Source organism: Pantherophis guttatus, chromosome 3 (genome assembly GCF_059756535.1).
Source record: "Pantherophis guttatus breed Tessera chromosome 3, ASM5975653v1, whole genome shotgun sequence".
NCBI classification, from domain to species: domain Eukaryota; kingdom Metazoa; phylum Chordata; class Lepidosauria; order Squamata; family Colubridae; genus Pantherophis; species Pantherophis guttatus.
This window is the reverse complement of record NC_142065.1, coordinates 47,309,266-47,334,635: the sequence shown is the minus strand read 5'-3', so window position 1 is coordinate 47,334,635 and position 25,370 is coordinate 47,309,266. Positions and strand designations below refer to the sequence as shown.

At 37.7% G+C, this 25,370-nt stretch overlaps 1 protein-coding gene across 14 annotated transcripts in view; it reads right to left on the bottom strand.

Moving 5' to 3' along the window:
- Positions 1-25,370, bottom strand: part of PLEKHA6 (pleckstrin homology domain containing A6) — a 199,549-nt gene that overhangs the window by 109,368 nt on the left and 64,811 nt on the right. For 12 of the 14 annotated variants that reach the window (XM_087889481.1, XM_087889483.1, XM_087889484.1 and 9 more), the window contains exon 1: positions 20,900-21,315. The exons of the other annotated variants lie outside the window; for them this stretch is intronic. The gene's annotated coding sequence lies outside the window, so the exon portion shown is untranslated. Of the gene's footprint in view, positions 1-20,899; positions 21,316-25,370 lie in introns of those variants that run through there. 14 annotated transcript variants of the gene reach the window in all.

Here is a 25,370-nt window from a genome sequence, read left to right as displayed (position 1 = left end):
ATCAGGAATCCATGTTCCACTACACCCTTCTCAGTGCAGGGTCCAGTTCTTTATACTCTACCACCTGACCATGTCAGCAGCAGCAGCAAGTGCTATGCATAATGCTGAAACATCCGGGTGTCTATTGTTCCCTTCATCCGCCTTTGCTCTCTAAAATCCAGACGCCCTGCTGCCAAAACATTTGCTTTGCTTGCTTCAGAAAAATACTAAAGTATTTTTCACAAATGCTATTGCATCCTGCAATCCAAATGAAAGGCCATCAAGACAAGTGTCTTTCTGTTTCTCAAGCATTCCTAACTTTCCTTAAGGTGACGGTATCATAGAGAAAAACCCTACAAAATTAAGGAACACTAGGAAAGGCTTCAGAAAATGTCATCTGGGATAAATTTGAAACCAACCTTATTATAACATAAACTGATGAAGTATCAATTTAGGATGTGTGCAAACCATTTTTGGTGTATTTGTGATATATGTACAGATGTACGCATTATAAAAAAGGGCACTCAGTCAAGAAGTCACCCATATGTTTCTTAATCTGGGCAAAGGGAAGCTTGTGCCACTGGTATGTGAAGCAGCCTTCAGCATTAAGTCATTACTGCCGGATTTCTAGAAGTGATTTCACTTGAAATATATAAAACATTTCTCAGAACAGAATGTGTGAGCTATTAATGAAGAGGAGAAAATGCAACAGCAAATGCCACACAGAATGGCCATTCTAACCCATACTCATGCCTTGCGTATGAATGACAGATGTTGAAAATGCAAATGTCGATTTCAAATCCTCTGTGTTAAAATGGTAAAAGCATCACGTGGTAATACTGTAACAGCTGGAGCCACAGACCATTGAGACAGAAGGAATTCATTAACTCAATCTTACAGATGAGATTATAGAGGAAGCAACTACTGTACAAGAGACTGAATTTGTTAGAATCACTTGGTACATTCCAATAAATATAAGTTGTTTGGAAGGTGTGAGATGGATTGCAAATTGCCTCATGGAAACATATCCTGCAGCTAAATGCCCCAGTATTATTCATTCATCAGCTCTCTGACTGAATTTTATTTGCATCTCCAGGCTTCCTGGAGGCTGTTGCTGTGCTAGTGACTTGTCTAGTGTTCATTTTATGGCAAGACCAAGGTGTGCCTTCAGATTTGAAAGTGCTCGTGTCTGTTCTTAGACGGCTCCAATGAAACAGTCTGAGTATCGCTGCGATTTCACCCTATTGCAAAATTCATTTCTGCTACTCTCCTTTCAGGTTTATTGCTTTAATCACCCTGCTTCGTACCATCTGCTACCTTTCCTTGGCTCTGATGAACAGCTTCCTGTTCCTAAAGCAACCGACCCTCAACCTGGTTACCACCCAGAAACATTCTTCATTAATGTCATCATCTCCTGTGTCTGTGCCAGCTGAAACGTAGAGGCTGCCACCCTTTCATGGACAATGCCAAACCCAATTTACTAAGAGTTTATTCTCCTCCTCCAAGATTTAGAAATACTCCTCTGCCTTTTGTAATTTCAGCCACGTCCTTCGATCTCCACCTTCTCTCCCCAGCTTGTCACAAGTTCTTTTGTCCTGCCCAGCAAATTCCTGTTTGACAGTCTTCCCCAACCTGATCCTTCCAGTTGAAATATGTTGGGCTGTTACTCTAAGCTCATTAAACAACAGCAGACATTAAAGGGTTCCTGCCGTACTGTATACAGTAGTAGAAAAAAAAATGAAATTTGCATAAGAGAAAGGAAACATGCATCTCCCTAGGAAAGTCTCTGCACTGAGCTGAATGTTGTTACAGCTCTGTATTTTTAGGGTTCTGCAATTTTTAGAATTTAGTCTCTACTCTGATGAAGTAAAGCAGTCTCTCAAATGCTTTAGGAAAACAACATGCCTTCCTCTTCTTCTAACAGAGATGGCATCATGTACTTATTTCATTGCTTCTTACAAAGCCCACCTCCTGAGCATTGTCTGGCACTTGGAAAATCTGAATGAGATTTCTGCATGTGCACTGCAACCTTTTCCAGTTTATCCCACTGGAGATAATTTCCACAATGGCCCTGCGAAGTAGCACAGGCTTCTGTGTAGGCAGAGCACTTAGTAGGCAGCAGCCTTGTTCAGTGAACAAGGGCTTCAAAACACCGTGAAGTCAAGGCAGATTTCTCCTACCTCTTTGCTTCAAAGAGAATCAGTTTGCCTCTGCTATGCAAAATTCTTCATTGACGCAAATTTAAATACCTTAAAACAAGCCTGGGAATTTTAAAAAGGCAAATTTAAGATATGTCCCCCTCTGTCCTTTCTTCACCACCTTTTTCCTGGTCGCTCTCTTTAGCAGAGAGCAGTATTTATCTTTTTATTTCTTTCCTTGAAGTTTTAGAAACAATTGGATTTGCTACAGAGCACAGCTGCAGTCACAGCTGGCACTCCCTTGCTCTTCCAATGGGTTTGTAGATGATAGAAGAAGAAAGCAGACAGTGGTGCCACTGCAGAATCAAGCTGTTAGAGGTGCAAGCAACTAGAAAGTCAGAGGCTTAATTTAAGGTAGTGATTATCATCTTTGTAGCTCAAAATCAAATGGCCCAGCATTTCCAAGGGCCTGTCTATATTCATATTCCATTATTCTGCCTAAGATAACTCAGAAATCTTACCTGAATTTGTGTGATGGTGCAAGTATTACATTGAGCTTGCAGAGAACATTGCAGAGAACACTAAATCTAGAGCTGTGGTGGCCCAGTGGTTAGTGTAGTACTGCAGGCTACTTCTGCTGCCTGCCGGCTGCCTGCAATTTGGCAGTTCAAATCTCACCAGGCTCAAGGTTGATGGAGCCTTCCATCCTTCCAAGGTTGGTAAAATGAGGACCCAGATTGTTGGAAGGCAATATGCTGACTCTCTAAACCGTTTAGAGAGGGCTGTAAAGCACTATATAGGGCTATATAAGTCTAAGTGCTATTGCTATTGCTACATTGCTGTCACAGGCTGTCAAAATGATTTTTCCCCCCATGATTTGTAGCCGAGACCTTTTTTCATGCAAAGCATCCAATCTGTCACTGACTACTCTTCCTTCTATTTTTTTTTTTTTTTAATTTAAGATACTCAAACAAAACTCTTAGGATCAAAGCTTCTGTGGCAGGTTTCCTGTATTCATCTGAAACAAAGGAATCCAATAGTATACAGAGTTATAAATATTGATGTATGCTTGCAAGCACAATCTCAATTGGAGTAGATTATTTTTACTCCTTTAATTTTCCCGAATATCTTTGTAATTCAAAGCCTGATCTTCATGGAGCTTGGTTGGTGCAAATTCCTTGTTAAATGGTTCTGCACTGCCAAAGTGTCATGAACATGTATCCATCAGATTTTGTTTATCAGGTACCAGTAACATAGAAGCACAAGACATTGTGAGATGCAAGGTTATTGAGGAAAATCCATGAAAATTACATAGCGTGGCAAGAAATAAAGCTTCCCCACCCCCACTCCCCTGTATTAGGGAGAAAGTGAAGTGTCTACCCTGGTGATTTCAAATGAGTTAACACAGCAGATTTTAAATTTCCCAGGAGAGCTATTTCTTATAACAACTGGCAGAATGTTACTGTTCTTTGTCAGCTGTTTTATTAGCATCTTGCTGGTTTTCTAAATGCCCCAGAGCTTGAAGTGATCTATGTGCATGCATACATCCCAGAGAACAGGCTATTCTAGCTTCAGGCAATAAAATGGGAACATTTTAGAGAACAGGAGGGAAGGAAGCTTTGTGGTCTCATAGGGATACTTTGCAAGGCATCATATTCTAACCAGCTGTTAGACATTTCACTGTCCTTGCTTTGGGTTAATTTGGCAAAGCTGAATCCATCAAGAAGATGATAAAATAATTCCTCAGAAATCTAGTGTCAGAAGTAGAGAACCAACATCATTCACTGCTGTGCAATTGTGATTATTATAACAAAATTCTCTAGATTTTATACCAAGTATTGTATCCTCTCTGCCTGGAAGAGTCAGGATTCCTGGAGGCTTGGGAGCTACAAGTTCTAAACCATTTCATTTGGCTTCTGTAATCTGCACAGAGGATTTTAGGGGTTGTGAAATGAAATGCACAAAGTGAGATGCAGAGAACACTAAATCTAGTTGATCTTCAGAGGTATCCACCTGGGGGGGATGAAAGGAGAGGGCAAATGATGAAAACAGCATCAGTGACATAATGCAAGCTCCACCCCTTTGGTACATATGCCCCATGATGTCATATGCATCTAGAAAGGGGGCAGAGGTTCCAATACAATGACATGGTTTTTTTCATTATTTTGATGGAAGTGGTGTATTCTGCGGATGCCTCTGCCCATCTTGAATCAAGACCAGAGAGTATAATTTTATTCTTTAATTTCTCCCGCACTGAACTGACATTTATGTCAGTTTTAAACAATTACTTAATGGAACATGTGTGAAGGCAGCTTTTTTTGCCCTGAAAGATGATCTAAAAATATGAAATGAAATAAAAATTAATAACAGATGTGCTTATGTCCATTTATATACTACCTTTTACACAGAATACACGGTACCTAGCAACAACTGTAACAAAAATGGAACAATGTTATAATTTCTTTAAATAAATAAAACCAGCCATAAAATACCAAACAATAGCCACAGCTTGACATGATAAAATCTATTAGAATATTTTTTAAAAAAAAATGAAAAGGGACATGAAACAAAAACTTTGGTTGAGGAAAGTTTTCCAAAGTTTGGGCTCCCCAGTGAGCCTAGGACTGGCACCAGACTTCAGCCTTTCAGTCCTTTTTTTCTAACCAACTTCTTCCTTTTCGCCTTTCATCTCCCCACTTGTCACCATGGTTACTCCTCTTTTAGTGCCCCTAATACTGCATTGCCTCACTGAAAAAGTTCTGTGGGGAGCTGGAGCTTTTGACCTAGGACACTTCACCAGTCCATGATGACAAGTGTCATAGCTGGAAGTTAATCAGGCATGAACTTCTGAAGTAAGCCTAAACCATGGCAAAGTCATCTCGAGCCTCCCAGTCATGCCAGCCTTTGATAGTGAGTTACATTGGGAAGACTGTTTTTCATATCGCAACCAAATGTTCTTTAGATACTGGATGGATTAAGAAAAGAATCTCTTTCAGGGATTTGAACTACTTAACAACCTGTAGGGTCTCCTAAATTAGTAGGATTTATTGCCTTTTTTTCTCAAACTTGCAGGATAATGACCTAGGACTATAACACAATTGGTTGCATTCCAATGAAAGTGGTAAGAAAAAATGAACAGAATAACTTTATTGTCACTTTGAATATAAACTAATTCGCATATATTAAAAATGAAATTTCATTGCATACAGCTCTTAAAGGGTCACCACAGCCAATTTTATACTACATAAACATGACAAGATAAATAAATACAAAATTATGTAGATACCCACTGCACCTATAAAATACTGGGGCGTTAATAGATCCCAGTATTTCAAATTTTAATTTGTTAACATCTTAAATAGTCCCATGCTGATGCTGCAGTAAAGACATAAATATATTAAAATATTCAATTATTCCATTGGTTTTAAACTGAATAGCACAGCATAGCATAGCATAGCATAGCATAGCATAGCATAGAATTTTTTATTGGCCAAGTGTGATTGGACACACAAGGAATTTGTCTTCGTGCATATGCTCTCAGTGTATATAAAAGAAAAGATACATTCATCAAGAACCATAAGGTACAACAACTGAAATGAAATAATATGAATAAGGTATCTATTGTCTGCAAGATCCCATAGGAAATAACGTTGAAAGCTAGGTGGTGGGGCAAAGCATCATTATAGATTTCTCAGTGATCTTCAATTGTGGTATTTTTTGCACTGGCTCAGGGAGTTGGGAATGAGAGGCATGATGCTACAGTGGTATTGTTCTTTCTCAAGTGCTGATTCCAGTCAATGCTGATAGGGAGGAAGAGAGCAGGTCCCTGCTTTGTGAGTTACAGTCTATCCACTCCTATTTAACATGTATATGAAGCTGCTGGGTGTGGGTTAGCACATGGTGAGGTATCATCAGAATACTGATGAAAGCCAATTATATATCTTTGCCCCAGGCCAACTAAGTAATGCTGTAAGGGCATGAATGGGAAAGAAAAGGCTTCAATGTGTTTGTTTATTTATTTCTGAACCACCCATCTCCTTCAAAGAGGTTTAAAGAGTTTAATCTCTGCAAAACCAGTAACTGTGGATCTTGACTCTCCCTCCCAATTCAATTGTAATGTCTTTAAACTTTTGGTTTTGAAAGACAAAGGGGAGTTCTACTATGAAGGCAACAATCAGATAAATGAGGCTTGGGCTCATACTAGGAAAGACGTTTATGAAAATGCCTCAGCTTGTTCCCCACCAATCCCTCCGATTTACAAGAGAGAGAGAAAGCACATTCAGATTTGCAAGATTCTGTACTAGAAGTGCTACCGTTTCTCTAGGAATTGGAAGACCTATTCACAGTAGTATAGTAGTAGTAGTACCTATTCACAGTAATTCATGCCTTAGTCATCTGTTGGTTGGATTACTGAAACATGCTGAACATAGTGTTGCTCTTAAAGAATTCCTGGAAACTGCAACTAGTTCAGAATATAGCAACATGGGCAGCTGACAGCATACAACAATATGTCCATGTTCCACAGCCTGCTCTGAATTCCAGTTCACTTACAGATGCAATTTAATTTACTGGTTTAGCTATCTTTGTTAGAGCTGGAAGGGACCTTGAATGTCTTCTAGTCCAACACCTGCTCAAGCAGGAGACCCTATACCATTATCACCTATAAAGTTGTACATGGCACAGGGCCACGTTACTCATGGAGCTACCTGCCTCCAATTATCTCTATGTAGCCCACAAGAAATGTCAGGGTTGGCATATTCCAGATTCCATCTATTAGGTAGTGATCTAATAATTAGGGACTTAGGTGCTGTGCTTTCTTTGGTTGCTGGACCAGCATACCCCGAAAGATTCAGATAGCTTGCTTGCTTGCTTGCTTGCTTGCTTGCTTGCTTGCTTGCTTGCTTGCTTGCTTGCTTGCTTGCTTGCTTGCTTGCTTGCTTGCTTGCTTGCTTGCTTGCTTGCTTCCTTCCTTCCTTTCCTTCCTTCCCAATTAACAAATTTTATTTACTTTACCTGTGCTTGTATAATGGTGATGATGACATCTTATTTTATTTAAAGCATAGGTATATTTTCAAAAAAAGATATTATCTGTCAATGAGCAGATAATTACTGAAGTTGTGCAATTATTATTCAATGTGGCATTAGCGCCAAGCAGAGTATATTACATTATTTTTATGATATAAAGAAGTATAAATATTTGAGTTTAATGCCAATGTTTCTATATTACATTGTGCCAAGTTTATTTATGGTATCTTTATTATGTGTTCCGGAATGATATCTAATTTATAACAGTAGCTTCATTTCAAATTTGTTCCCTAAAGTCTCTGAATAGTGCTTTATGCATCTTTCCAATAATTTGGGGGTATTTTTACATGCTCATCACACATGCTAGAATGTTCCTTCTGTTTTGTGAAATTTCCAACATTTGTTGCTCTATAATTTCTCCATTATATTGATGGAGTTGTATATTTGTATTTGTAAAATATTTTATACCAATTCTTCTTCAAACCATAACTGGGAGTGAATTTTATACATTTGTTCCACATTCTTCTGACTGCTTCTTTCAAGTTTTGCATCCAATTTAACATATATGTTCCATCTCTGTGTTGTATCTAAGCAGACATTTATAGATATATACTGATTCTGTATAAACATTTTCAAATTCTGTCATTTTTCTTAATGTCACAAACTCATTTTTGAGGTCAGATTTTATTCCTCTAGCAATTTGAAAATAAATCAGCCATGGTATATTCCAGCCTTTGCTGATTCTTATTGTGTATGCTATCTATTCATAAGGTCTGGGTGGACCATGTTTACATATGTAATTATGTTTTTCTTACCATAATTGTCTCCAACATGAAAACCATTTAGGGGAGAGCCTAATGGTGAAATGGTTGGGCTTATTATTTTCCACATGGAGTCCCATACTTGTGTTAAGCTTTGTCTTATACTGTGTCCTGTTATGTTTTTATACTCTTTTGGGTCCCTGTGGCATAAGTATGTTTGAAGACCATTAGCTAGGTCAACTCCTTTCAATACTGTATTTATGTTTTGCTCTTTGGGGATTTTACCTAGTCTGTGGAACACGACAAAGAGCTTGTCTTTAATACAGTTTGAAAACTGGAAAAACAAAGCCACCTCTTTCTTTGGAGTGGTGTTAAATTTTAAATTTGTCTCTAGGTTTTTTCCCCACTTCATATATATTTGCTGATATAATGAAATAGCAATAGCAATAGCACTTAGACATATATACCACTTTACAGTGCTTTACAGCCCTCTCTAAGCAGTTTACAGAGTCAGCATATTGCCCCCAACAATCTGGGTCCTCATTTTACTGACCTCAGAAGGATGGAAGGCAGAGTCAACTTGAGCCATTGAGAATCGAACTGCTGAACTGCTGGCAGCCAGCAATCAGCAGAAGTAGCCTGCAGTACTGAATTCTAACCACTGCGCCACCATGGCTCATAAATAAATAGATAACTTATCTTGGGTAACACAATCATTTTGATAATTGCAACTGATCCCTGGGAGCCAAATTCTTTCTGCAAGAAATCTTATTTTCTTTATGTTAAACATTTAGTTATGTTTGCTTGAGTATTAATTTTGTATTCAGAGAACTTTCTGAAGCTATGGATTGTTTTCCTTGTTAGCCATCCTCAGGGAGTTAAAGATCTGGATGTTCCTGTAGGCATTTGGGCTGGAAGGCATATTTAGTTACTATATTATTAACTAGAAGTATAATTTTGACACTGCTTATTGCTTCTGATAAATTATATTATTGACTTTATTGGTTTTTAACCCTCTGCATGATACAGTCGCTTTAGTAAGAAGAATGGCTATATAATTTTTTCTTAATCAGCCTAGGAAGCAGCATTTTTCATTTTGCCTAGCATGGGGATAATTTGAGCTATTTATTGAAAAGCCTAAATTAAAAAGATAAAAACAAATGCACACGACCTTGCTAAATGTAAAATGAATATAGTGCAAAATTTAAATCCATTTGCAAAATTAGGAATCAACAGTATTGCATACAAAACATTCTCCACAAACCAAAAAGGCAGCAGTTTCCATATACGTATGTAAACCTCCAATATGCATAAAAAGAAGCCCAGCTTTGCAACAACAGCTAAAGCTATATGCTGACATTGGCATCAAAGGTGAAGATGGTAGCCCCTGACAGGCCATAGCCAGAATGTCTCCATCCTAAACCCAGGTTTAATTGTGCCAGTTCCCTTTAATTTCTGTAAGTAGGAGAAAAACAGGTGTAGTAAGAACATGCAGAACTATCATCATGTCACAACCCTTAGAACAGCCTGAGATAATGAGCCACGTGTTTTTCCAACTTGTCTTTAAACATCTTTTTATGCCTCCAAGGACTTTTGAAGTGCTCAGATTCAAGCCTATTATTTAGATCAGTGTTTCTCAACCTCAGCAACTCTATGATGTGTAAACTTCAACTCCCAGAATTCCCCAGCCAGATTTAGATATAACTGAAGCCAATTACTTAGATGTAGCTCAGCAATTTTTTCTCATCTTGGTAAAGAGAAGACATCTCAAGATTATTAAGGCTATTTGTTTTATAGCTTTGCTTTATTATTATCATTAATAGATGCTTTTTACCAATACAGGAGAAGAAGGCCACAGACAATGCATATTACAGCAACAAGACAAAATGGGTTTGAGTTCAATGTGGTTTATTTCCAACCAAATACGCATTAGTTTTATAAGATAAAACACATAAGATTTTATGCATATTTGGTTGGAAATGTCCTATTGCAGTCAACTGAGCCTGTTTTCTTGCAAGTTCAGGAAATTTATCAATCTCAATGATAATTTTTATATTTAGCCAAATGGCAAACCTTGAATATCTGAAATTTTAATCTCTACTTTATGCTGATTGTATAGAAGATAAAACTGTTTCTAAATGGAGTATATATGAGCTGAATTCTTCTCCTTCTTTGATTGCATAAAATCCATTTTGACCTACTCCACATTGTTCAGTGTTAGGTAATTAAGACACAAAATAACATATTGGGCACCAGATGGCACAAAAATCATTAATTCACTACATAGTAAACAAAATTTATACAGATTGCAGTTCTGTATTAGAAATTCTCGCTATTTATTGATTGTATAAACTATTACTTCTCAGCCACTTTTCAGCATAAAGTGGTTTATATAAATATTAGAAGTAGACTAGAGTCATCCACAACTATCACAATGACCAATGTACCAGTTTCATATTATTTGCACAGGACATGGAAGATCAGGGGGAGAGCACTGATTTTTAGCACTTCAGCATTCACTTTAATTATGCAGCAAAAATGGCACTTTCCACCCAAAAAGAGTGTTCTGTAGTATTGAGAGAAAGTGCAAACAAAAAGAGGAAAACTCTACAACAGTAAAGCTAGTGACCCCAAGACACCCAACCCATCTTTGTTGGCCATAGTTATTGATCACACAATATTGAGTGACTGTTGTAAGGGAGGATATGAGAACCAAGGATTGCATTGGCATATTTGTGAAACACCATGGTCGACTGGCTGACACTGCAACATTCTGTATGGGAACATTTTGTTGAAAAATCAATCTGTATTTTCTCCAGTCAATAGCTACTCCTAGAATGAATTTTTAGTTAATGAAGACTTGCTTTCAGCACTCAAAGAGATTAATATATATCAGATTTGCATTGTTTAATAAAAACCCTGTTATGTGAAGTTGGGCAACGTTTCACCCCAGGGGTGGGTTCTAAAAATTTTTACTACCGGTTCTGTGGGCATGGCTTATTTTGTGGGCGTGGTTTGATGGTCATGTGACAATTCTTCTTCATATCATCATCGCTACCGGCTCGGCAGAACCGGGCGGAACCGGGAGAAACCCACCACTGTTTCATCCTGAGGAGCAGCAAAGTACAGATGAGAGCTACCACACACATGAACACACACATACTATAGATATGCACCCACATACTGACATGTTTGTACATATATTTATCACGGTGTTACTGAGAACTGGGGAGAAAGGTCTGTTTCCTCTCAGTGATCCTGATACAGCTCACAGCTTTCTGTGCTCATGGTAGAACCATGATTGGGGAGGTAGGGGAAGTCTTGTCTCACTTTCTTTTCCCAGAGAGCCCTTTAAAAATTGTCTCTTTAAAGGGGGGTCACTGTAAGAAGTAAATCACCTTTACTTCTTACTTCAATGATCCTGTCCAGAATCCTACCTTTGTCGTACTAATTCAGAATATAGTGACTGGGAAGACTGGAAAAAAGTCTTCACCTTCTAGATCTGGTTGCTTTAATCTATGACAAAACATAGTCACATTTCTAGGTCAAAGTGATGAAAAATGTGACATTATGCTGCAAACTCTGCCCTTTTAGACATCATGATGCATATTTCATTGTCTGATTATATCTTTGGCTTGTTGAAGATGCTCTTCTTGGAAATTGGAAACCAGTGTGATGGATTCAAGATCAGTCACATATGGTTCCTAAACAGTACACCAAATACACTTCATGTTATTTGAAGATCCTAGACAATTTTCAGGAAAAACTCCAATTTACAACATATTGATTTGGATAAAGTAGGGCTATTAGATCTAGACTGCAAAAATCCAAACAACTATTATAAAGTAGCAAAGAGTTAGATTTCTCTTTATATTTTTATTGCCATTTAGATATTATTCAGGTATTGGCAGGGCAGATTTCATAGCCCTAGTTTATGACTGTTAATCAAATTATTATTTCCAGGAAGACACACACTGAAATTTGGTCAAATATATTTTTGACTTTCTGATGTCTGGAAAAAAAACATTAGGATAAAGAGTAGTCCTAAACTGCAAATATTAGGGCTTTAAAACAGATCACAGTGTTTATTCTGAATCTGAATTCTCTACTGAGAAAAAAGGCTTTATTTTGTGTGGACTGAATTTCATTTTTGTTTGCTCAATCTCTCACGGCAACCACACAACATTCAGGATATAGCTTCCTGATCCATTGACCAGAATCAGGTTTGTATTTAAAAAATTCCCCTGCCTAGCAATATGTGAAGATGAGAAAAATGATTTATTCATCACAAGGCCCCCAATTTATGTCACCACCTGGCAAGCATTCTGACTCAGGCCCACCAGATATTTATATATACAAAAAGAATTTTTAAAAAACACAACTAGAGGAAACTTTCCAAAAACCAAACTAAGAAATATTTTCAAATAATGAGAGCTACAAGCTTTTTAAAACAATCATTCACCTAACTGGATGTTTACACATACAGACATATATACATGCCACACTCTGCAGAGCATGAGGAAATAAATATAGTCTCTCTATGCTTTTGCCCAGATTTCTGTTTAGTCATAAAACAGCATTAAGATTCAGAAAATTAAAACTGTATTCTATATTAGAAAAGTCTTAGTCTGGATAAAAAGATGTACAGTATTAGAAAATAAAAATTGTTCTGTCTCCAAATAATCTTGGTCTGGAACGATGAGCTGTGTTTAGAAAGCAAATCTCTCTTTTTTTTATTCCTCTTCAGCCATCCACAACACATAAAATATGAATGATCCTCTACTTTTGCTGCTTTTATGCCCAACAGTATATATTAGATTCTGGCCACTCCCTTACTCTTTCCCTGCCCCTTCACAGCACAGCTCAGCATATCCACTCAGCCGGGGAGTTGCAACTCTGAAAATAAGTGGCAAACCTTCTCATTGGTATCCAGTAGTACTTTCTCTATTAGCAATGGCTTCTCCAGTGCAAACTAGGCAGTGATGAAATCCAAATTTTTTTACTACTGATTCTGTGGGCGTGGCTTGGTGGGTGTGGTAGGGGAAGGATACTGCAAAATCTCCATTCCCACCCCACTCCAGGGGACACATACTGCAAAATCCCCATTCCGTCCCCACTCCTGGGGGAAGGATATTGCAAAATCTCCATTCCCACCCCACTTTGGGGCCAGCCAGAGGTGGTATTTGCCATTCTCTGAACTGCTCAAAATTTCCACTACGGGTTCTCCAGAACCTGTCAGAACCTGCTGGATTTCACCCCTGATAGTAGGTAATGTAATCTTCTGAACCAGAACTATATTATCACAGAATTTTAATAATAGTATGCCAGAAGTCTGCTACATAATTCAGGCAGCATATTTTATATCTAGAGGCATGGATCTTAAAAAAAGGATTACCAGGGAAGTGTTTGCACTTGATGGGGCAATTATGCCAAAACTAGGCTTCCTGAATTCTTTATTTATCAGATTACAACCCACATAATTCACAGTCCTGCCAACTGCAGATAATGGAGTTGTAGTAGAAGCAATCTGAAGGGCATCAGGTTGAAGAAGACAGCCTAAGCCACGAAGCCATAGGTAAGTTAATATGCAGCAGTGAGCCTGGTAGTCTAGGGTGCAAAGTCCAAGATGCAAAGCTCCACTGAGCCATGAACTTCATCAGATAAACATAAACCAATAACTTTGTTCAGACTGACCTACCCTATAAGGTTGCTGTAGGGATATCATGGTGTGGAGCTACAGATGTTGTCTAGCTTATAATAAACATAAAAGGAGTAACATGCCTACCGAGCAGTAATTTTCACAACAATCTCTCACCTAGCAATGGGATAGTTGATGGTAAAGGTTCATTCTCTGAGCTTGTGGGTGGGTTTCCAAATGTTTTGTTACCAGGTTAGATAACATCTTCAGCGGACTTTCAAATTCCACTGAAGTCCTAGCCTGATAATGAAATGTTCAGAAACCAACCCACAAACTCAGGAGAACAAATTTTTACCGTCATTCTACACCTGAGCTAGAGATATTTACCACTATTGCAATGTGATAGTCACTAGATATGGATAAATGTTTTAACACTAAGACCTGCTTAACCTAAAATGTAGAAGTGACTAATTAGTGGCGGTCATGAATTAATTAATTCGACCGGTGGACCTCAAAAAGTAATTGGGATAAAGAGAAATAAGTAACTTTCTTGTGTGCAAATAAAAACAGGTGCTTCTGACATTTCCTGGCAGTTATTGTGTCATCTCCTTTGGAGACTCTTGTCACCGTTAGGATGAATAACTGCAATCGTCAGTTTTCATTAGTGGCCCTTTGGATATATCCCTAGAGCACCATTTTCCTCAAACACATCCTCATGGTCAGATGTGGCCAAAGCAAGCAAAGGAACCACATTCCGCTCCCTGTCTGGCACTTCATTTCCTAGCTGATTATCATCATCAGAAGCTACACGAAGGAGAGGATGGGTGGGTGGATGGGCCGTGTCAAGTGGCTGGAACCAGGAAGAGGGCATTTAGCAAGCAGCCCACCTGGGCTACCTAAGGACAGTCTAGCAGGGTTGATAAATTTGCTTTTTAGTGACTAGGCATTCAATGACAACAGAGCAGGAGGAAGGAAGGAAGCTGGAGGAGGCACCAGCAACAACTCTCCTGTAATTTTTTTTTTTAAATTCAAAACTGTATGTTTGCTGTTGCTTTAATGGATGTTGTGATGATTCAAAACTGAGCCAGTCAAGTCACATAGCTTGCTGCCAAAGGGTGGGCTCAAAACACCCACATGCAGCTGGGCGAGGCAAGTGACTGTTACTCTGCTTCCTTATCTTGAGAGCAACTTGAGATAAATGCCTGGTGCACTGTTTGCTCTGGCTCAGTATGGAGGCCACCTTCCCAAAGGGAGTTTTACTGCTTTTGCAGGCGCCAGACAGCACTGATTGCGGTTCTCTCCTCATCGCTCTGGGAACTAAGTACGTTGTCTACAGGGAGGATTTTTAACTCTTGTTCACAATGGAAAACTCCTGAGAATTGCTGTTGCACTGATTTGAGTTACAATGACACCTGAAGCTCAACATTATTTAAGCTGGCCTTAACATTAGACAAAGCAGAAAACAAAATCTCTCCTCTCCTATTTTTCTGTTTCAGGCACCAAAATGCGGAAAGCTGCATTAAATAGAAACAGAAGAGACTTAGATTAACTGAAGAGTTTTGCTTGTTTATCCCACTTTTTAAATTTTTTATTATTTTTTTTGGCAAGAAAGGTGAACACATAGCATGGACTTACTCACTGCCTGGAAGTTGCAATGGTCTGGATGAAGTGGAACCAATTCAGGTCACGCTCAAAGTAAAACCAAGCCAATTGGTCCTACACATACACACACACACACACACACACACACACACACACACACACACACACCATATGCAACCACTTACTTACTATCTTTGGCTCTTCCACATTGAACTGATGTGCAAATTGGAGGGTGCTCCTAAATTCTCAAGAAACAGGTGGCAGTCATGGGTAGAAGAGCCTTTCAACATCTTCATCTTATCTGCCAATAATGCCATTCCTAGACCAGAAGGTCTATTATTCATTGCCTTGATCATCTATGGAATTGTATATTTAAGATTCAGATGACCAAACTTTACCAAAACTCCATTAGTCTCCTCTCCCAAGCATTGGGCTTGGGTACTGGATGAGCCTTAAAGTTTGCTTATTTAGATTTTGCTTCATGAGGTTTTTTTTAAATGGTAATTATGGTTATTTTATTGTTATCTCCCATGTCAATTAGACATCTGTATAACTATCTATAATAAATCCTAAGAAGTTGCAAACATGCTTAGGGTAGCCTTCTCAGATTTGGCAACCTACTGATTTGAGAATTTGAGCTTCTAGATTTGTCAGCAATGGCCATGCTTCCTCGGGAAGTCTGGGAATTGAAATCCACTCATTTGGAAAATGCAGGTTAGAAAAGGCTGGCCTAAAGAGTTCTGGGGCATAGTGTCATTTTGTGGTTGGAATCAATCATATCATAAGTTGCACTGAAGTCTGCAAAGGAACAACAGTTCCACTTCCAACATCTTGAAATGTACCTTCCCAATTAGTCGCTTCTATAGAAGGAAAAAGCCAAGCAACTCTATCAGGTAAAAGTAATTGGGTAAAAGTCATGGGCATCTTTCCTCCAGTAAATGCCAGCAACTTAGTCCAAGTAATAAAATATTAAAAAACTAGATTATCATAATAAATGACTTCTACTGACTACCACCACTATGATCAAAGTTGAAGATTACAAATAGCCATAAAGGCTTAGTCAGATTCTACAGAACAAGAGTATCGCATCCGGCCACACATCTACTCTCAGTCAATAAAAAAAAGTTTAGAGAGGTGCCAAGCCCTACAGTTTATATTATAGACACACCCTACAAAAATGCAATTTTTGAAGCCAGTATTGTAGGAATTGTTTTCAGCTACTAGGATTTTGATACTTTTTAATGGCAAATTGATTATTCAGTCCGGACAGAAAAGCAGTGAAGCATTAACAGGTTCTGTTGAAATACTTTTATTCTTCAATATTCAGTGAATGTAAGAGTAAGGCACTGCTGGAGCTTAATGAAACTTACAAAATCGGTAATCATATCACGGTAAGAAACGTTTTCCAGAAAGGAAATTAGATGTAATTGCAAGCTCAATTAAAGCAAAGGAAGTGATTGCAATTGAACCAGATTTATTTAAAATAAGATGAGAGGGATTGCTTGGCTTGGATAAATTAATGTCAATCAAAGTCCTACAGAAGAGACATAGCTTTTCAGTTTTTCAAATGCCAAGGTATCTAAGTTTTTTTTCTAAGTGATTCTAAGTTTTTTTTAAAAAAAAAATTGTTGTTTTGAAAAAAGAATAGGCACATGTTGATTTGTGAGATAACGTCTATTTTCCATTTAATTTCTTCATCTTCTAAAAAAGGGAAATGCATGCAAAAACTTCCTATCTTGGAAAACTATATTTATCGGTTCCTGCTGCTGAGGAACTAAGAGTTATTCCATTTTCTTTTAACACGATTAACAAAGTTTTAGCTTTTATTTAGAATGGGAAAACAGGATTCCTGGAGTGTTGACATACTCTGTTCAAATTATAAAAAGCAGTCTGGAAACCTTGGCTGCAAAGATATAGTTGATTTCATGTAAGTTTACTTCTAAACTGGAAAATAGCAATAGGAAAATACTCCCAAGGAAGTAGCATCAGCAAAGAACATGCTTTTATAACATTTTCATTTTTTTTCATTATTTCATTGCTATCATCAATAGAGAGATTTTAAAAAATACAATTTAGATTACTTGAAGTATTAAGCCCACAGAATCAGAAGTACGTTCCGGATCTGCTTCAAGCTGCTGGTACTCACCTATAAAGCCCTTCATGACATGGGCCCGGGGTATTTGCAGGATCACCTCCTACCGGCCTCCCACCGCCCAGTGCACATAGGGCTGCCCTTCTCTAGGTCCCCTCAGCCAGACAGTGTCGGCTGGCGGTCCCCAGGATGAGGGTGTTCTCTGTGGTCGTACCGACCCTCTGGAATGGGTTGCCCACCAGGCTCCAGACGGCCCCCAACCTCCGCACCTTCCGCACCGACCTAAAGACATGGCTCTTTCAGCAGCTTCCCTGATCTGCCGTGGATTTTAACTTGGGGATTTGGGGATTTTAAATTGGTTTTTAATATTATTTAATTTTTATCTATTGTCAGGTTGTTTTATTGTTATGAGCCACCCTGAGTCCTACGGGAGAAGGGCGGCATATAAATCTGACAAATAAATAAATAAATAAAATAAATAAATGTACTTTCGTCTCACTGCAGCTGTATCTTCTAAGTGACTCTCAGCAACTGTCAATTCACATAGTGTTCTCATTATAAAGTAATTCTGCATTAGTATGAGAACAACAGATGCAATGGGGTACAATTAAGTGGTATGGAAAGGTACGATGTGGTTATAATGGCAAAGCACGTACCGTTTCTCAGGATCATTTTTATCTTTGGATTAGTTCAAATGTTGAAGAAAACAAAAGATTGTTCAGTGCTGTGGGATCTTGTATTGGATTGTCTTCAATATATTATCCATCAGAAGTTTTAAGATCTTTTTCTCATGGATCAAAATTGTTATCTTTATAGATAACCGGTCTTCTTATTAAAATGTATTCCAAATTATATTTACATAAATTGGATACTGCACACAAAACTGAACCCCTTGCCAACCTCTATTGGGGAACTGATTAAAATATATACATTAATTTATACAAAATTATATAGAAATTTCTGATCAGATTTGGCATGCACATATTCGACCATCTTATGTAAACTGAAACTTGAGAGAGCAAACTTGTACTGAATTTAAGTATGAAAGTCAAAGATACAACCATTCTTATGCAAAGTTTTCTGAACTTTGATGTAGATCTGATTGTGAATCACTGATATCGGAAATACTGTCTTAAACATGACCACATTCAGGGACCAAATGTGATTATCTGAAAATCACCACTATTGGTTATAGAATATATCGCAACAAGCTGATTAGGTTGTATAAATCTTCTACACTAATACTTTCTAAATGGCAATGTTTGAAGACTTTCCTTATAGAAAAATAATTCATTTTTATAGAATTTTAGAATTTGTATATAATTGTAAAAAAAATAAGGGACGTACCCTCCCAAAAAATAATACTATGACGTACTGAACTCACACGCTACACTGAGCCAAGTTTTATTTAAGTGCGCTGATTACTAGCTCAATATGCTAAGCTATAAACTAGAGTTTACAAGCCACAATGCCTGGGTTTGCACAATTCACCAAGTCAAAAGCAAACAAACCACATTTGGCCTAGAATGATGCAATAATGCAATTAAATTCCATAGCTGAGTCCCAGTTTGGATTTGAGACCAATATTCTGTTACACCACTGCTGACCATATATAGAATTAGTATTTTTTTTAATGTAATAAGCAACCATAATAGATAACCAAGTTATTAAATAGGAGGACCTCAAGGATGCCACAAAAATAAAGCTTCGACTTGGTAATATATTATCAAGTAAGCCAATCATTAAAATTTTTCATAAAGCTGACAAACATTATATTCAGATTAAAGTGTAAATTTGTATATGTACATGGCCACAATGTATGACCATAAAACAAATTGTCTCCCAAACACCAAAAGTTACCTATAGAACATAGCAACGAGCTTTGAGATCTATTTCCTGATCAGCCTGGCACTATTGCAAGTAGACTCTGGTATTCTATCAAGTTCTATATGCTGATAATTTGGACAGATTGTGGAGAGGGAGGAAGGGAAGGATGGAGGGAGGGATGGAGGGACGGAGAGACAGAGAGAGAGGGAGAAAGAGGGAGAGAGAATATGAGATATCATGATAACTGTAATCAGGCTACCATAGGCATTTAATCTAAACCCACTGCAATCTAATCCTACCAGTAGCAATCTGACCTTTAAGAGTAAATTCTGGAGTGGCTTCATTTTCCCCCTAGAAAGTTTCTTCCAAAATTCATTCTGAGTCTCTCTAGCCAGTGATTAAGAATTTGTGTCCCACACCTCAAAATGCCATGCAACTTCCATCACCTCTGACTTGGGAGTTGATTGAAATTAAAATTCTCTAACTTCCGGAGGGCAGCAGGGTCCTTAGACAAATACACACATACATAACTAGTAGCTCTCAACAACTGTTCAAAATTACAATGGCACTGAACAAGGAGAACTTATAACCTTGGAGTTCTAGCTATCACAACATCCTCATAATCACATGATTACAATGTCCAATATTCCTTGCTGGCTTCCCTCAAGCAAAGTCAGCAGGAAGTTGGAAGTTGTTTCAGTTTTCCCTGTGTTTTTGCCCACCTGCCCCCCAGCAATGCCTTCCTGTGCTTAGGAGCACAGTTCACAGAATCCCCCTAGCCCCCTGCAACTCTTGCATATCTGCCCACATTTTGGAGCACCTGCTTGCAGCACCTCACGCACCTGCCTGCATTCTGCCTGCCTGCAATATCCCTTCTCCCGATGCCTGCAGCTCTCACTGATGGCTGTCACTGGCTGGCTGCTTGCTTGGGATTCCCATGTCTTCTCACTTAAAAACCTACATGGTCCTGGGGATATGACTGCTAGGATTGCTGTCGCTAAGTGATCACATGACATTGCACTACATAGCCAAATTGCTTGGCAACAGAAATTCTGGTCCCAATTGCTGTGGTAACCTGAGGACCACCTGTAATCACTAGCACATACATTCCTTAAAAATAGCCACATCATTTTATGCCCTTCCTTCCTTCCTTCCTTCCTTCCTTCCTTCCTTCCTTCCTTCCTTCCTTCCTTCCTTCCTTCCTTCCTTTTCGATGTCTGATGTTTTAGCTCTATCAAGGGGCACTCCCTCTCAAACTAAGGGTTGGGTAGGGATTGTCTACACCTACACAGAACAACACACACATTTCAAGCTACTGTACAAACAACACATGGAATCAGTTCCAGGTGTTGCAAAACCAAGATATATAATCTTATAATTTGCACCAAACTGGCATTTATATCATGCAAGGTACATAGTATTTATACAGTGAATAAAACAGAATTGTAGCTTTGAAATCAGATACTAACTTCTAACTTGAGCATAAATTCCATTTTGGAACAATATTATCTCTAGATAATATTGAAGATTCTAGACGAAATGGGTATGTGTGTGTATTAAGATTCAAGTCTTAGCACATGCATCATAAATTTAACACATCTGTAATTTAATTTCTCATAATCTTACACAAAAGTATTTGGAGTCAGCTTCCTCCATTCCCATGCTCTCTACAATTTCTAGACTTTATATCAACCTGGATAAGTCTGTTTTAAATATTAATTGGAAACACACTAAAACTGCCAGTCCTATATCTCAATCCAGAGAAATGATTATCACAACATTTGTAAAGCTAGAAAGCAGGTTAGAATAAGTGCTCAACTGGAACATCTAGTTTTACCTTCAAGTAAAGTGAGCAGCATCCCTCCGTACTTTGGGTACAAGATCTTGTGTTGTCGTTGTTAAATCCCTGTTATCACGACTGACGACTCAAAGGTGAAGACTGGAAAAAGACCGTTGGGAACTTTCACCAAAGAACTTAAAAGAAAGAAGGTGGAGGAGGAGGCAAAGAGAAAAAGAAGCTGTAACAGCTCCTTTCTTCACCCTAGCAGATCCGTCAGCAAAAAGGCAGAGGAATATCCAAAGGCTGGAAGGAACTGGCAGGGTGATAAGCTAGATCTGAAATCTGAAACTGCAGGTTGGGTCAGTTATATATAAATACAAACACACCCATTTACTCGCCTCTCTCTCACCACCCCTTCGTGTTTCCTTAGTATTATAATAGGAGGCAGCCCTCTAGCTGTGCTACTGCAAACTAAGAATGCTCCGTAATATTCACAAAGAGTAAATAGTGAGCTCTGTCAAATACAAACCTGGAATTTTATCTTATTGATAGAAACCATATGATTAAAGCTGATTAAATGCTCAAGCAGAGGACAGAAATCTAACATTAAGTAATACATTTAAACATCTTTGAAGAATTTCAACAAAATATGTCAGAGTGTTATTCTAGAGAATGTATAAACTAAATGCAGAAGAGGAAGCACAAAGAAGATTTTCATACACCGATTTTAAGGCAATAGATTGAGGAAGTGAGGAACAAGCAAGTGAGAGATATCTTATGTATGAATAAGATTAAGTTCTTTAGCACATTTTTAGTTTTAAGTTTTTAGCTTGAATAAGTTTTTTGTAATTTCAAAAACAGTTGTCAACTTTGAGGATATGCAAAATACTCTCAATCTAATTCAGTGATATACTTTAAAAACTGTGAGTGATTTTTTTTTTTTTTTTAAGGAAAAGGTTGATCATGTCATGGCTGCCATCCTACACATGCCTTGTAAGAAATAAGTTTTCTTATTTGTTGAACAATTTCCCAACTTTTCTATTTCAGCAAGCTGGCCTGGCCTAACTCCCCTCTTTTAAATTCTTAAATTTTAAATTTTTTAATTCGTGATTTTATAAATTGGGTGTTTTAATCTGTGTTTCAGCCGAAATATTTAATAATTTTAAGGGATTTTTAATATTTGTATTGTCTGTATTTTATCTTGGCTGTTCACCGCCCTGAGTCCTTCGGGAGTAGGGCGGTATAGAAATTTGATTAATAAATAAATAAATAATAAATAAACTGTACTTTTCTGCTGTGTGTAGAGGATTGTAGCTTTATTGTGCAACTCTTTTCATGATAATAATGTCTGAAGCAAGTCTTACTGTATTTAATAAGCCTCACTCCCAAATAAGTGCAGCAGCTGTAATTACATATTTGATAAACAGTAATTGGATTACTTTACTATGAGCTTAAACAATCAACAGTGTCAAACAGATGCCTTTTTACACAACTAATAACATGCAGTAGAATGATTAATACGTTGTTCTACTGGATTGTTTTAACAGCAGCACCCAAGGAAGTCTATCATCCTATTTTGTAACAAACTGTAGGTGAAAGTGTGGGAAGGAACAATCCCTCTGATCAGAAGTATTGTAGAAGACTTTGAACATAAACTTCCACCCTTCGTCCATTCAAATCCTATCACATTCTCTTTTCTGACCTTTCCCATCAGGTGGACCCAGAGATTTGGGGGAGAGGATTCAAGAACGCCTCCGTGTTTGCCAGCCTCAGAGAGGGAAATCAGATGCATGGTTGGTTTTTTTTCCTGTTCATGGATGTTATCCTAGGACCATTGAATTGCTTCCTTAATTATTAAGAAAACAGCATGTACTAAACTGAGTGAGACAAGGCTGCATATTCTCCCGTTATTTATTCAACTTGTATGTTGAACATATATTAAGAGAAGCTGGCTCGAAAGATGAGCATAGTTTTAAAACTGGAGGAAGAAATATTAATAGACCAAGCTACGCTGATAGCCAAACATGCAAAGCTGTGATCTGTAAGCTGTGATAAGAAAAGTCAAAGAGCACCCTGAAACAGTGGAACTAAAATTAAATAGAAAGAAGACCATGCTAATGACAACAGCTAAGCAATCAGCTTTAAAATTGACAGTGAGGATATTGAAGCAGCTGATAACTTCTGCCTTTTAGGACCAACCATTAATTGTAAAGGAACAAGCAGTCACAAAATACACCACAGATAAGCACTTGGTAGAACAGCTATGAAGGCCTTATAAAGGATATTTAGATACCACGTGTGTGCATACCTATAAAGTTCAGAATTGTGCAAGCAATGATATTCCGCCTTAACACTTTGGACTATGAAGAGGCAGTATAGGAAGAGGATGGATGGACTAAGTTAAAATGGTGATGAGTACACAATTGGAAGATGTGAAAGACCAGGTTAGGGAGAGAGAATCATGTAGAAAATCTATCTGTGAGGCTGCTAAGAGTTGACATTTATTTGATGCCACATAATTAATGTACTAAATTAAACCAGAATATATTGTTACTCAAGCAGCCCTGATTTTATGTCTTTGTGGAGGATAGAACTGCCTGAGATCCACAGAAAGGAACTGGATGACACTAATGTCTTTTTGTCCTTAATGTTCTATTAATGTTCTATTAACCCCACATTTTCTGCAAAAGGATCTAACAGAACTTTTAAAGCAAAAGATGTTGCAACATGATGTCCTGAAGCCAGGCATTCTTCAACTTATGGTCATAATTGGGACTGGAATTTAATTTGCAGGTTATAGTTCTAAATCAAGTTGGATCCAATTTTATGATCCAATTTTTACAGAGGTTGTTAAGAAAATTACAGAGTAATCAAGTGAATCATGAGGTCATTAAATGAATCCATCTTGTCCAATGAGTGGGTTTTTTTGCCAGATATTGGCAAAAATGGTCACAAATTATATAATGTGATTGCAGGATGCTACAACTGCTCATAAATACAAGCCGGTTGCAAAGCACCTGAATTGCAATTATGTGTGAATGCAGGAATGGTGCAATGGTCATTAGTACATATAATAAATCATTTTTTTCCCAAGGAAACTATAACTTTGAACTATCAGTAATGAAAGTTAATGTAAACTGATGGCTACCTGTAACATACATCTGCATTAAAGATGCAATGCACATATGATATAAACATATCATTATCATCATCATCTAAACTTTTCTGCTTTCTGGAAACAATAAGTTCCTGATATATCATACCAGCAAGAAAGTTCTGCATAGGGAGTGATAGACACCGATTTGCCAGACTTTCCATCTAACTGAAAGTCAAAAAACAAAAGATGTCTGGTAGCACCTTTTTAAATACATTTTACTAAAAGGCATAAGACTCATCTGATGATATCAGGTTTGGCTCACAAAAGCTTATGCCTTTTAATAAAATGTGTTAGATGGAAAAGGCGCGACTGAACTCCTCCTCTTATTTGACTAACACCTCTCTGCACCTACAAAAGCTTTTTTTGATTCAAGCTAGTGGTAGTGCAAGGTCTAAACTCTGGCAACACAGAACAATTCTGAATTGATTCCATATTCCTGTTCTCAGAATGCTGCATTGGTAAAAACGTACTCTGCTGTTCCTACTACATCCACTTCTAAGTATGTCTAACAGCACCAGCAAATCTGGAGGGTTTATTTTGAAATTTATTAATCTCTGCATCTACTTTCATGTACAGAATTTATATATTATATGGCAGTGTATATGTTCTATGGACATTTTGACCAGCTCTATTTTATACTATGCTTCGGTTAGCAAATAAATCTAGAGTTTGCAGTGCTGTTCAAAATGCTCAATTTCACAAGTTGCTGATAAAACATAAACTTTCAAAAGCAAGGTAGAATTTCCTCAACTCCGCTTGTAATAAAGGTCTTCATATCAATATTTTCAGTTTTGAAAATATTTATCCTAGCTATGAATCATTTATGCCAATCCAAAAGTGCAATATTTCATCACTGGGTATTGGAAGAAAGTATATTACCTAAAAGAAGCAATAATAGTCAAATTTATATGAAGTGTTGAACAATTTGCATCCTCTGTGCTGATCGCACTGTGTGGGCCAGGCCTTTACACATGTTTCTCTTGGGACCTAGAAGAAAATCCTATGCAAACATAAACTTGGCGGTGAGTCATCAGAGTCAGTGCAATTCACAATAGCAAGTTCTTTGTGATATATGTAGAAATACATCTCTTTCCCTATATATATTCAATGTAATGCTATGTACAAGTGTCTGTATTGCATTTTGGGTGCCAAGATTACAGCAGAGAGATTTAGCCCTTGAGTTTTTGCTTGCTTCAGAAAAAAAAAATTACCAGTATTTGTATTCCATGACAACAATTTCTCTTTGGGAGAAAATTCACATCATCTAGTATGATAACTGATCTAATAGCATCAGATATAGATATCTCTTTGGCAAATGAATGCCACATTCTTCCAGTAAATCCAAGTAGCTATAATAATGAGAATATGAAA